Source organism: Mytilus trossulus, chromosome 14 (genome assembly GCF_036588685.1).
Source record: "Mytilus trossulus isolate FHL-02 chromosome 14, PNRI_Mtr1.1.1.hap1, whole genome shotgun sequence".
Lineage (NCBI taxonomy): Eukaryota > Metazoa > Mollusca > Bivalvia > Mytilida > Mytilidae > Mytilus > Mytilus trossulus.
In genome coordinates this window covers 80498238-80513536 of record NC_086386.1, presented here as the reverse complement: position 1 = coordinate 80513536, position 15299 = coordinate 80498238, and positions in this window count along the sequence as shown.

The window sequence follows — 15299 nt, the reverse complement described above, 5'->3', positions numbered from 1 at the left end:
GATACTGCTTACATCTTTTTTTCTTAAGTTCCTGCATGAATCTTTGTTACTCTTCCTGTGCACAATTCGTTCGATGAAATTGGTGGCTGTTCATGGTTTGAATCACGTTACTTTCCAGTGGCGGATACAATGGGGTGCCGGAGGTTGGGACGCCCCCTTTTTCGGACGATCAATGATGCATTTGAATGGGGACATATAGTTGGAAACCCCCCTTTTTGTCCTGGGTTGGAACCCACCCTATTTAAAATGGATGGATCCGCCCCTGCTTCCGATTATTGCCGGTGTCGGTGTTTTGTATGCCCAGTGGTTCTGTTGCTAGCCCACTCAAGTGACTCAACACTTTTTAAAAATAAAAACAAAAATGAAAGAGGACACTGAAAAAAGAAAAAGAAGTATCCCCTCCTTCTCAGGGACACCATAACATGAAAAAAATCCTAATAATAAATTGGCAATGTATTGGACTAAGAATACATAACAGGTGTTTTTTTATAGGTGTTATTTGTATCATGCAATTGTACTCCATATTTTACCAATTCGGTTAAACTTTAGGTCTCCCGTTTGCATGCATGTCACTTTAAGATTTCTTGTTTGGCTGTTTCTTGAATTCTTAAATCAATAGGTTACATCAAAGGCACTTGTCTCAGATTTTTTCCCCCTAAATTCCTTAATATAACAAGGTATATAGGGGAAAAAAATCCGAGACAAGTGCCTGCAATGTGGGTTACATGCACCATCGCTTCGCCTTCAAAGGCTTCATCTTCTGAAGTGGATGGTATACCCTGCATGGGCTTATAGTATCAGTCTGCTGTTCAATGTAATGTGAAAGTCGGCTCCAGAAATTAGTGTACCTCCTTTTTATGTGTATATAAAAAAGAAGATGCGGTATGATTGCCAATGAGACAACTATCCACAAAAGACCAAAATGACACAGACATTAACAACTATAGGCCACCGTACGGCCTTCAACAATGAGCAAAGCCCATACCGCATAGTGAGCTATAAAAGGCCTCGATAAGACAATGTAAAACAATTCAAACGAGAAAACTAACTGCCTTATTTATGTAAAAAAAAATGAACGAAAAACAAATATGTAACACATAAACAAACGACAACCACTGAATTTACAGGCCCCTGACTTTGGACAGGCACATAAATAATGTGGCGGGGTTAAACATGTTAGCAGGATCCCAACCCTCCCCTAACCTCATCAGATGGATAAAAATACAAGTTGACGTGGCCGGGTACTTATACATCCCGACACAAAAAGACACATTGAACAGATCTGAGAGTTATCAGTTATCTGACAGCTAGTTCAAAGCCACTAACAACTAATAAAAAAAATCATGCATCTAAGACTTACTATCAGTCCGTACACATCAAACATCCAATGGATTTAGTGTAAAGACGTCATAAACAGCCAGAGAAATACGTGACCTTGTGCAATGCCAAGTTACAGGTATCGACAGATTATAGATCCATGAATATGTATATGTATATAACATACTAGTAATATTTAGTAAGCTTTTAATTTACTGATAACAAAATCAATATTTATACCAATAAAAACAATATTCAATGATCTTATTACAGTGTTAAATAGGTAACCTTTTAGAATAAGTTTATTTTAAAGAAGCGACAAGTTTACATGGATCATTTCTAAATTTCCGGGCACGGTTAACAACATTTCCGTAAAAATGAGGATGTGCTATCCTATTTGAAATATAGTTTGTAGACTGTTTATGAATTCTTTCTTGATTTCAAATATTCGGGTTTGATACGGTTCCTGAAGATGGCAAATCCAGAAGAGCGCTAGAAGATCTACAAATAAATTAACATCTATAGCCAATATTTCAGACGACTTTTAAAACGAAATTACGAATGTTTTGAGTTTCTGAATAACATCTTACAAGAATCTTTTCCTATGTTTGAAACTACTGAGCTAACTCTCATCGAACTTGGCCACAATCTTGATTCAGGTTATAGTTTAAAAATCATGCCCGGTACCTGCTCGGCAAACTAACATGGCCGGCATAGCTAAAAAAAAAAACACAGGTGATAAAATCCAAGTTTGTTACTGCTGTGAATATAAAATATCCTGTAAAAGAGGGACGAAAGATACATGTACCAGAGGGACAGTCAAACTCATATATCGAAAATAAACTGACAACGACTGGCTAAAATGAAAAAGATAAACAGACAAACAATAGTTTAACCTCGCCGCATTTTTGCGCCTGTCCCAAGTCGGGAGCCTTTGGCCTTTGTTAGTCATGTATTTTTTTAATTTTAGTTTCTTGTGTACAATTTGGAAATTAGTATGGCGTTCATTATCACCGAAATAGTATATATTTGTTTAGGGGCCAGCTGAAGGACGCCTCGGGGTGCGGGAATTTCTCGCTGCATTGAAGACATGTTGGTGACCTTCTGCTGTTGTGGTTTTTTTCTATGGTCGGGTTGTTGTCTCTTTGACACATTCCCCATTTCTATTCTCAATTTTAAACAATAGAACGTATTGTAGAGTTGTCGTTTTTGTATGGATTCGTGTTTGTCGAAGTGTTATTTTGGTAGCGTAAATTACGTAAAATCCATATTCAAATGGCACAAAGAAAACAAACCACTACACAAAGTTTCAAATCAAATCACTATGTAATCTGTTAAATGTATATCAGTTTGACATAATAAAACAGTTGAACAATAATCCCAATTCACTAACACAATATTACTCCAACACTTCTAGCTTACAATCTCCACTCTATATATATTCTCCTCTTTTTATTACTCACTGATCTCTCTCGCATCCCCTTATAAACATATTTACAGGCGGTACCTCGACGGTTCCAAAGATGGGGTACCGGGCGGTACCTCAACGGTTCTAAAGATTGGCTACCGTGCGGTACCCTGACAGTTTTAAAGATGGGGTTACCGGACGGTACCCCGACGGTTCCAAAGATGGGGTACCGGGCGGTTCTTAAGATACCGGGCGGTGAATTTAAATGATAAAGAAACCGTTCAAATGAATAAAAATACTGGGCATTGCCCTGTAGAAATGTAATTTGACCCAAACGAATATAAAAGAAAGACATCTTACATAATAATAAATTATACAGTCAAACTAAAATCGCTACAATCCCCCCAACTAGCAATTGAAATTCCTATTTCAATGTCGTATTAAACAAAACTAGGCTACTCACTAGAGTTACATATATATAAAAAAAAAAACACAATATAGTTTAACTCAAGTCAATGTTGTATATTACTTCAATATGCATAATAAAGTTATAACAGCAGTTCCTAACTTTACACTCAAATCACCAACATTAGCTGTGACGAACTTTGTATTCAATGTTTTATATAAATAATTTCCAAGTGTTTCCAATGTTTTATTTTGAAGAATTGTCTGGTGTTTCCAATATTTTTTTCTCAGAATTGTCAGGCAGTTCCAATGTTTTATTCATAAAAAAATGTTCAGCGGTCCCAATGATTTATCCAAAGAATGGTCCTACAGTTCTTTGATTGGTATATGTTTCTCCGGTATGATTTAATGCATTCCCAACAATATATATATGTCCAGTTTCTCCATCAGGGTCAGCAAACACACAACAATTTTGCAGCAATACCCTTTTAAACTCATCGGCTTCTGTAATTGAAAGATTCTGTATACCGCTTTGGTACATCTTTTCCATATATCGAGGAAACAAACTATTAGACGAATTACGATGCTCATCATTATTTTGACTTCGAGGCGACTAGTCAGTGCTCTATTATTCATTTAAAGCGAGAGCGCAACGGAGAAACAATCAAAGAAAATTAATGTTTTTCTTTGACCTTGACGGGAAAGGACCACGACCTCCTGCACTCGAGGCGAGCATGCTACCACGGGACCACATGGCAATCCGATCCTAACAAATAAATATAATTATACTGCAATCAGCTAGTTTACTGTACAGATAAAGCTATACGTATAAACGTTAGCTTTATACGTCAATGACCCCAACTGACCTATAAGCCCCGCCTCCTTATTGTATTTCATCAACAACATCACGTCACGACCATAACAACGTAAAGTAACAATGGTCAAACTTTTTTCAATTTAAAGTTTTATGTCTTCAAATTGGTTATTTATATATCATGTTTATCAAATGTTATTAATTAAGTTCATTTTCCCTTTCTAATTCCTTAATACGCCAATGTTTTACCACCTGGACTACGCTCATAGGGAAATACCCCAAAATGGTACCTCAAGAGGGAAATTCCAAACACTTTTTTTTAACAATTTTTGTTACATGTTTTTTTCATTTTTCATTTTTTTTTTCGATTTCAGTATAAAAACAATATACGTATAGTGTCTTGAAATATGAAATTTATTTGTATTCGGCACGAAACGGGAAAATGCTCGGTAGAACCTCGCATTTTCCCGTTTCTAAGCCTCATACAAATAAATTTCATATTTCAAGACACTATACGTATATTGTCTAATTATTATCTCCATCTTTTAATATGTCTTATAAAGTATAAATGTTCAAATGCTAATGAAGTATGTATAGTTATGAACTTCAACATTATCAATATTCTAATTACACTGACTGACGCAGTTTACTAAACTGAATAAATTTGTATCAAAATAAATATTCAGTTTTTAAGGTTTATGCCAAACATAAAGTTTGGTTTTGGTTTAAAGTGTTATTCTTTAACATTTTTGGATAAAAACTCAAATACGCCACATTATGTCGAAATTGTAGTTTTTGACTTCAGGTTAAAATCACTGTCACTATTTTTTTTACAACCATAATCATTTAGTAATCAGCTATCTACACATGCACTTGCCTCAGAAAAAAAAATCATATGACTTGTATATACTTTAAAATATATGAAATTTTGACACAAGGTTTATGACCATGAAAGGCTGGGATTGATTTTGGGTATTTTGGTCTCAACAGTTTAGGAATAAGGGACAAAATTAGCATTGTTCTTGGTTTTTGCTCTATAACTTAAGTATTAGTAAACAGAAATCTATGATATTTAAACATAAGGTCTATGGCCACATAAGGAGGGTTAGGATAGACTTTGGTAATTTTAGTCCCAACAGTGTAGGATTTAGGGGTCAAAAACAGGTCCCAAATAAGCATTTTTCTTTGTTTTTGAACAATAACTTTAGTATAAGTTAATAGAAATCTATAAAGGTTTATGACCACAAAAGGAAGGTTTTGATTGATTTTGGGAGTTTTGGTCCCAAGGAATAAGGGGCCAAAATTAAACTTTGTTTGATCTCATCAAAAAAATGAATAATTGTGTTTCTTCTAACCGTGTTCAGATTCTTGATTTTTGGTCCTGTTTTCAAATTGGTCTACATTAAGGTCCAAAGGGTCCAAAATTAAAATTAGCTTGATTTTAACAAAAATTGAATTATTGGGGTTCTTTGATATGGCGAGTCTTAACATGTACTCAGATTTTTGATTATGGGCCCAGTTTTCAAGTTGGTCCAAATCGGGGTCAAAAATTATTATACTAAGTATTGTGCAATAGCAAGAAATTTTCAATTGAACAGTATTCTGAAATAGCAAGAAATCTTCAATTGCTCAGTATTGTTCAATAGCAAGAAATGTTCAATTGCACAGTATTGCACAATAGCAAGAAATCGCAAATTGCACAGTATTGTGCAATAGCAAGAAATTTTTAATTGCACAGTATTGCACAATAGCAAGAAATATCTAATTGCACATTATTGCGCAATAGCAAGAAATTTTCAATTGCACAGTATTGCCAATAGCCAGAAATATCCAATTGCTCAGTATTGTCCCGTTTTCAAATTGGTCTACCTTATTAAGATCCAAAGGGTAAAAAATTGAACTTTGTTTCATTTCAACAAAAATTGAATATATGGGGTTCTTCAATATGCTGAATCTAACCGTGTATTTAGATTTTTAATATTTGGACCCGGTTATCAAATTGGTCCACATGGAGGTCTAAAGGGTCTAAAATTAAACATTATTTGATTTCATCAAAAATTGAATTCTTAGGGTTCTATGATATGCTGAATTTAACCATGTATTTAGATTTTGGATATTGGACCAAAATAGGTAGACGTCCAATTTAAAAATTTTAAGTTCAGGTTCTTAGACCACATTCATTCTGTGTCAGAAACCTATGTTGTGTCAACTATTTAACCACAATCCAAATTCAGAGCTGTATCCAGCTTGAATGTTGTGTCCATACTAGCCCCAACCGTTCAGGTTTCGACCTCTGCAGTCGTATAAAGCAGCACCCAGCGGAGTATCTGTTCCATTCATTTGATATTTCTTAATTTGTGTGAATTAACACTGTTACAGTAAATGCTAATTACTACACTTTCATACCACAACAAATTTTGTATTGGTACATGTATCACCTATATTTGTATCCATATAACAAAACAAAAAATAAAAAGGAATAATTTTGCAATACCTTTTGAATACTAAATAGCTTTTTAGGTATTTAGACATATTAAGACTTATTAAGTAGATGGTGATGATATCTGCTTGACATGCTTCAACTTCTATCAGATTACTTTTGGAGCAGTTATGAGTCTTTGAAGCATGCTGACAAAAGTTCTTTTGGTGAAATAATTTTCATATTGTTCAAAATTTGTCACGGCTTCGACCAGGAGATATAAAGAATTGATATAAATCAGCACATAGGTTTACTTCCTATCCCATTTAGCCCCAATAAGCATGTCAGACATAAGCCATTGTCATTACTTAAAACCAATAAATTTATTCTAATCTGAGGAATAAATTCTACATTTTAACAAAAAAAATACTAATGATACTGACGATCCACCACAAAGTAATATAAATAGAACCATACCAATAGTAAGCAAATACGTATAAAAAAAAGATGTGGTATGATTGCCAATGATACAATTCTCCACAAGAGACCAAATCGACACAGAAATTTACAACTACATGTCACTGTACGGCCATAAACAATGAGCAAAGCCAATACTGCCTAATCAGCTATAAAAGGCCCAGAAATGACAATATAAAACCAGAGACATATATACAGAGAGATTGACAACTCCGTGAAATCCCGTTAAAGATCGCGGCCCAGAATGAGATTCTCGTCGATAAAATTTAGAACATGCAATCAAGGTGACCGCAATCAAGTCGGGGATGAATAACCTCGATAGATAATCAAGAAATTATATCAGATCATATTCATTATAATTTCTTTTCTAATAAAAAATACTTGAATGTTATATTTATCTTTCAGCATTTATTGATAAAAATATTGTTATATGATATGCATTTCATAATTAAAATTTCAAATCTGGTAATGCTCAATTGTTATTACAAGAAAATTTTCGGTACGGCATATATCTTTGCAATAGTTCTAAATGGATTATTACTTGGCAATTGTTTTTTAAAGATTAACAAATTCTGACATACTATTTTAACCATGACCAGAACTTTATTTTAACAGAAGCACTCGGCAATACTATAGTGTATATTCAATCAGGAAAACAAAAAGAGTCTTTTAACATGTCAAAAAAGGAAATGAGGCAATTTTGTCATATCAGAGACATTATATGTCTCTGGTCATATATACAAATTATGTAGCCAGTAGAATTTTGTGGCCGAATTTTGTCTCGTGAGAAACTGAATTTATATCTGTTTTAATTTAATTATAATGTTTAATTGTCGATTGACCTAAAATAAAATTATTTATGGAACATTTGCGTAAATTTCCTCAATGAACGTACATTATAGTGTTGTCGCCATGAAATATTGCAGAATATGAATCCGTCATTATTTGTATTTTTTTAAAGACTTAATGTCACAGACTTTGATTAAAAACAATATGTACAGTAAAATGCTCTGCTCAACTCTGGGAACAGTATATATATCTTACGTTAATATATATGTTCCTGCTCAACTGTAGAATTTTAATGTTTTGTTTCATAAACCACTGGAGCCAGGAGTATTTCAACATTCTTATCTTTACTCTTTCCAGAGACATATATACACAGTGAATCTTGAGTTTGAAATTAGAAAGATTTAAAATTGTGCACAAGTTTTATCTGATCTTTTGTGGGTTTATATTTGTTCAAGGTAATTTTCTGTGCAGTTATTTTCATTTCATTTGTTATTTTTTTCCTCTGTGTTACACGACCTTGTACTTTTTGATTTGCCCCTTGACATCTGCTGCTTCTGTTTAAACCTTAACCACAAATATCTCATGTTTTAAATAAAAGTCTCATTCCCTGAATTTGTTATACAGGAATTCATTTTAATATCAGATTTTTATAAGCATATCAACTGCTTGGTCTCTTCCCACAACTTGTGTCAGTTAGGACGGAATGCATCAATAGGTACATACATGTACCAGGTCATGGATATAATATAAGTACACGTTATGTGCTTTTGACCTTCACAAGAATTTTTAAACATTCATAAATGTGCAAAGAATATTGTTGTCGTTGGGTTGTTGTCTCATTGACACATATACCTCACATTTCTGTTTAGTCATAGCATCTGTGCCTTTTCAACTTATTGCAGAAAATATTAGCATAAACATTTTTTCAAAACAGGAGAGGTGAAATAGTGATCACAGAAGGAGGACATGTAAAACTGAAACAACACAGCACAACAGATAAATATAAATAAGCACCATTGACATTTTTTTAAAGGACTGAAACAAACATAGATGGTGACCAATGTAAGCGACTAGTGTACAGAAGTGGAGTGAACATTTCTTGCTTCTTTTCCTACACATTTTGTCATTTTATGTAAACAATTACATATGTTACTTTCCATGAAGAGGAAGGAATTTGTGAATAGAGTGGCCTTCTAATGATAGTCATACATGTAAATCCTTGTCTCATTAGCAATCATACTACATCATATTGTTATACATCTACATGTATGGTTTCTTGTAAAAACTATGTAAATTTTGTTAACATAAATAAGACTAATGAAGTTGAACACAAGATATTTATTTGCTTTTTTATCCATTTTACAGTCAGGATAAGCACATGTACTTTTCTCTCTTACATAACCATTGTTAGTTTTAAGTATTTTGTGTATATATGTCTCTGATAAAACAAAACAATTCAATCGAGAAAACTTATGGCCTTATTTATATTATAAAAATAAACAAAAAACTAATATGTAACACATAAATAAACGACAACCACTGAGTCACAGGCTCCTTATATCATGTTCTCATCTCCCATTTAGAAAAAAAAACACGTGAAAAAAATTCACCTATTATGTGTTGCTCTCCCAGCTAGCTACAAAATGTATCCAAAACCAAAGATGTAGAACATATTCTATCATAATCATTTGGTAACTAATGTAATTACTGTCTCCCCATGTCTGTATTGAACATAAAAAAATATCAAATAAATAACACTCCTAATGCTCAGATCGGTTGTCACCGTGCAACACAGTTTTTAACACCATATAGGAAAAACATAGAACTCTTTTTGTCATAAGACACTGTTAAACATCCAAACATACTATCCACACTCATCTGTGTCCACACTTGTACCCGTAATAAGAAATACTGGATTTGTCAAGGACCCGACTTATTTTAATATTTCATTCACTGTTATCTGTTATTGTCTATTCTAATTCCTAGTTATCTGTTATAAGTCAAATCAATTTGCTGTTTTGCTGTTATTGGGACCCCCCTTGCCACCCTCATAACTGATTCGGACGAATCCACAAAATAGCCAACAAAGTTCAAGGTCATTGGCGATTGGAGAAAACGTTTGTGTTTTTTAATGATTAATAATTTATACACATTGATTATACATTGTAACTATATTTTCTTTTCTTCTTTTTTTTTATTCAAATTAACCAGGGAAATAAAAATCTTCAATTTATAGCGAAGTTAAAAATTAAGTCCGGACCTCTGTTCTCTGGTCATGTGATCTACTTATATATAACAAAACGCGGCACCCTTAGGCAAGGTGTGCTAAACAAATTTAAAGAGTTGAGCTGTGGACACAAACACCAGTGGAAAATTTAGGTATTTTATAAGTATAATTCTATATCTCCATGAAGAGCTTTCCAACGAAATATCAAAGTATATGAAAAATATAATGCATAAAAAAAATCCACTTTTTGTTAGCGAGGTTTTATTAAGGTTCATGTGGACCCTATGGCTAAAATGGCCGTATTTTCACCTCAAAATTTACTCTAGAGTACAGACAAACCTGCGCATCTGTAAAAAAATTCAGGCATAGCATGCCCTAGATAAATGAATTTTAAGTATGTTTTATGTTTTAGAAAAATAAAAACTTACCAGGATTTTGCAGTGCACTTTTTTTCATTTTTCCAGAAGGTGCCAAAATAAACTTAAGTTGGGAAACAGGTTTGAGAACTTCCCCTCAGGTAAAAATTAAAGTGAGCTTTTTTAATTGACATGGACATTAGATGGACAATAGATGAGGGTTTGGATGGGGTTAAATGATTAAAGAATAACGCCCTTAAAAAATGAAGATTAGAGAATAACGGGCCAAAAAATAGAAGATTAGAGAATAAAAGGGTTAATTTTTGGAAGATTAAAGAAAAAAGGGGTTAATTTTTTAAAGATTAGAGAAAAAAGGGGTGAAAATTAAATGTTTACAGAATAACAGACCCCCCCATCCAGACCCTCATAGATACCTGACAATAATTGGTTATTTAAACTGTGTGCCTGAGTGGACCATATCAAGGTAAACTCAAGTGTTTGTTTATTTTATCATCTTCTGCAGAAACGAAAAAAAGTGCACGGCAAAATCCAGTTAATTTATGAATTTTCTAAATCATACAATGCATTTGAATTCTATTTATCTAGGGCATGCTATGCCTTAAAACTTGTCCAGATGCACAGGTTTACCTGTACTCAGAGCAAATTTTGAGGTGAAAACACGGCCATTTTAGCCATAGGGTCCACGTGAACCTTAATTTACCATTTCTGTAGCCATTTTTGTACGAATTTTTCAAACTTCAATTGTATCAAAGCTATAGATATAATGAATAATAGAAATAGGCCATTTTGTACATACACCAAGGGGAAACTTAATGCAAAGCATTATTATTGATTCACTGATTCATTTCATTTAATAGAAAATGAGTACTTTATGGAAAAATTATACCAGGATTTTTATAGAAAAAAATATCCACAAGCCTTTAATACAGAGATTTTTGTTATAAAATTTGAAACATAGATTACTCACTTGCTTTTTTATGATGTGCTAGTGCTTATTTTTTACACAAATATCTAACCAACCTGTAAATTCCAAAATACCTCATGCGGAGTCACTAAAGTCAAGCGCTCCCTAAAAGGTGTACTTGATTTGGTCCATATTTATACCCCCGCTTTCAAAAAAGGGGGGTATACTGTTTTACCTCTGTCTGTCAGTCTGTCCCATGAAACTTTCGTCACACTTTTCTCAGGAACTACACATCCATCCTTTCTGTAATTTGGTATCAACATTTATATATATGTCAGCCATACCGTGTGATGCATTTTCAGATTCATCATTCATCGACTTCCTATTTTCTGAACACTTGTATGATTTTACCCATGATAGCCAAGTTGAAAATTTTCGTCACATTTTTCTCAGGAACTACAATACAAGGATTTCTGAAATTTGGTTTCAGGATTTATATAAGTCAGCTATACTGTGTGATGCGTTTTCAGATTCATCACTCGACAACTTCCTGTTTACCGAACACTTGCATATTTTTACACTATTAATATTATCCACTTGCGACGGGGGTATCATCGGTGAGCAGTAACCATTCCCCAGGGGCGGATTTAGGCGGGGGCTTGGCGGGCTGGCGCCCCCCCCCCCTATAAAATTTGCAAAGCATGGGTTGTCTTCAACTTTTTATGAATCACACGAGACCATTCCATCTTTTTAACATTCAAAGTAAATAAAACAGTCAGTTTAACAGGATAAGCATGATTACAAATCTTACAAAACTTACCTACGATTTATTTAAGTTCTATCAATATTGTATACTTCAATGCTGAGACTACTATAACACAAACATATAATAAATCAAATGAAATATAAATATCATAGGATTTTAGCAGTTAAAGTATTACAACTGTGACTGTAGTTGGTTGGTTATTTCATCATTGCACGGCCAAGAAAACAGTCCATGTTAGATTCTTTCTTAATGAAAGATAGAAATACTGGTTCATGCAAAAGGTTAGTTTATTAATTTGTATCATTATTTAATACCTCTGTATCAATATATGTTTCTCACTTGCAACCTGTAAAGTTTGCCAAAGAATGCATAAACGGTCAAGGCCCAAACTCGTACTCCCGTATTACATAGAATCTCATGAAAATAAAGATATCTTCGTAAGGATCTCATTCTGATTTTAGTTGTTTGCAGTAAAAAATGTATATAAAAGGTTTAAATTGCCACGGCCTCCGAAAATATGAAAAATCGCTGGCAAGAGTAGAAACTTTTGTTTTCAAAATCTAATATTGGTCAGGTGAGCAATAGGGTCAATGAATAGAAGCTCACAGATTGTTTGTTTATTATATGGTAATTGTAGAATGACGCGTGGATTTATGCTGTTAGGGAGCTACCATTTGATTTTTATGGGGGGGCTAGGATGAAAAATTTTGTCCTGCATTTTTTTTTAACTGTAATCTCTGTCCTGCCTTTTTATTTTTCACTCTGTTCGGTCCTGCCTTTTTTTTTTTTAGTTTATCCTGACTATTTTTACCTAAATTGTCGTCCTGACTTTTATTTTTTGCAAGTGTCTCATCCTGCCTTTTTTTTTTACTCAAAACTCCTGTCCTGCCTATTTTTTTTTAAATTTCATCCCCCCCCCCCCCCCCATAAAAATCAGATGGTAGCTCCCTTAAAGCTTGAAACTTAAATAATTTCTAGGTAATTTTACCACAAAATCTTTCTCGCAACGTATTGCTTGTAAAAATATATCTACATTGCACACTCTCTAGAAGACTATTTCAATAAGTTCGATAATTATAGTACCTTGAAAAAAAAATTGCCTCGCTCAGCTCGTCGAACATTTGACTTTACACCCCCCCCCCTAATAGAAATTCTGGATCCGCCCCTGATTATACTCTCTTGTGTTCCATCTCACAACCACATAACTTGGGAATGTTACCAGTAAATAAACATGTGCATATTGTTTACATTTAAATCTGTGGTAACCTTTCATTTGAGGTAGGAGTAGTTAAGAAAATAAGTGTTAGTTAAAACTAGAAGTTCAGGGCATATAAACATTAAAAAATATGCCGCACAGCCCTATAAAAAAATTGTAGTGCAAATAAACTTTCAATTGTAGGATAAGATTTTTTTCAAAACTTCATAGTAAAAGTGGTACAGTTTTAGCCGTAAAAGGAGTTCCTATGGGAAATTGCATTGTCAATATTTACAGAAATGCAACCTATACACACTTCTTAATTATATAAATCTGAATATCTGTATATTTTTTGGTGATGATTCAAAATTTTATTTTAGAGTTATTGAGTTTTTTGTAGAAATTAGTTTTTTTCACATGTGGCGCCATTTCTTAGAAACTATTTAATATGATTATTGCATAAAACTTCTCACACAAGAAGGGCGTATCATGCCCTCATGGTGCAGCTGTTCAGTAAGACATGTATTGGTATTGTCATATAATAAAGCCATGTGGATCATATTAAAGAGGCAAGGTTTTCTCTGCTTTCAAAATCTTTGTTTGAACCTTTTGCCCTGTAACTTATTGATTATTTGGAAAACAAAAGGGCCTGGAGTGCTTTTATATTCAATCAACATCATAATGTCCTATACAAGTTATTTACAAAGTTGAATTCTTTAAATCAGTTTTTTCATATCTGCTAACAAATTGGAAATTGTACCACCCCTTATTATAAGTCTGGATTTTTGTCGAGCCTTTGATTTTAGTAGAAAAAGCAAGACATAGCGATTCTACATTCCGTTGTCAGCGGCATCCACAAATATTCACTTAATAATAATGTGGTTAAAGTTTTTGAATTTTTAATATCTTTCTTAAACTATCCTGGATTTGTACCAAACTTGGACAGAAGCTTGTTTATGATGATTAGAGAGTATCCAGAAGTAAATTTTGTGAAAAAAAACCCATTTTTTTCTGTATTTTATTTATAAATGGAACTTGTTTTTCTGCCAGGATACCATACATTCAGTCTGTGGTTAAATTTTTCATAAAAAGTTTTAATAACTTTTTTTTACTATTCTGGATTTGTACTAAACTTGGACATTGACTGTTTATAATCAAAAGCTAGCTAGTATATAAGGAAATTTTGTTCAAATTTTGCAACTGTTTATCCATATTTTACTTATAAATGGACTTAAGTTTTTCTTCTGGTTAATATTACATACAGTCTGCAGTTATTTTTTTCAAACATTTATTAAATTCATAACTATCCGTGATTTTTACCAAACTTGGACAACTTGGACGGAAGCTTCTTACAATCAAAAGATAGTATTGAGAGGAATATTTGATTGATTTTTTTCCCTTATTTTTGTTTAGCCTTAAACTGATTGAATACTACAACCAGATACATTGTGACAATGATTGAATTTAGTAGTGTCAACCCTGTATAGAGACAAAGTTTTGGTGTGATAATGACCCGTTTAGATTACATTCGACGTTCAGTGGTGTGCTTTACAGATATGGAACATACATATAAGTAATAGGTAGCAGGTGACAAATACTATTGGTTTCCGTATCAGATTTGACTTGAACTTGTAATTTATTGGTATTTTCAATTATATGAAAAACAAAAGGGCCGGTTATGGTGTAACTTTAAATCAACATCATTGTGCCATATTAGTTATATTTAAAGTTGAATTCTTTGATTTGTGGTTTTTACCCTGTGTCGGCAAACAAATAGGACCCTGTTATTTTAATATTGTAGATTTGATTGTAGGTTTTATACACCCGTCGTCTTTTAGACGGGATGTATTATGGTATACCGTTGTCCACACTTCGGACAATAACTCAAAAAGGCTTTCACCAATGTCCATGAAACTTTGGTGAATTGTTTATATCTATTGATGTAAGCTCCCTTTCAATTTTTATAAATTTCAGATTTTACATTTCCGTGTTGTGAATTTTTATGCTTAAAAAAGGGGGGATTTTCCAATTTTGGGACAATAACTTATACGCCTGTCTTTTAGAGCAACGGGTGTATCATGTGCTAAAGCGCAGCTTTTTATTCTATGTATGCATTATATCTTAAATCATTTCTATTAGTAGATCAACCACTGAAAGAACTTATATATAAATACTGCTAGCAGATGCACTGCTGTTTTTGA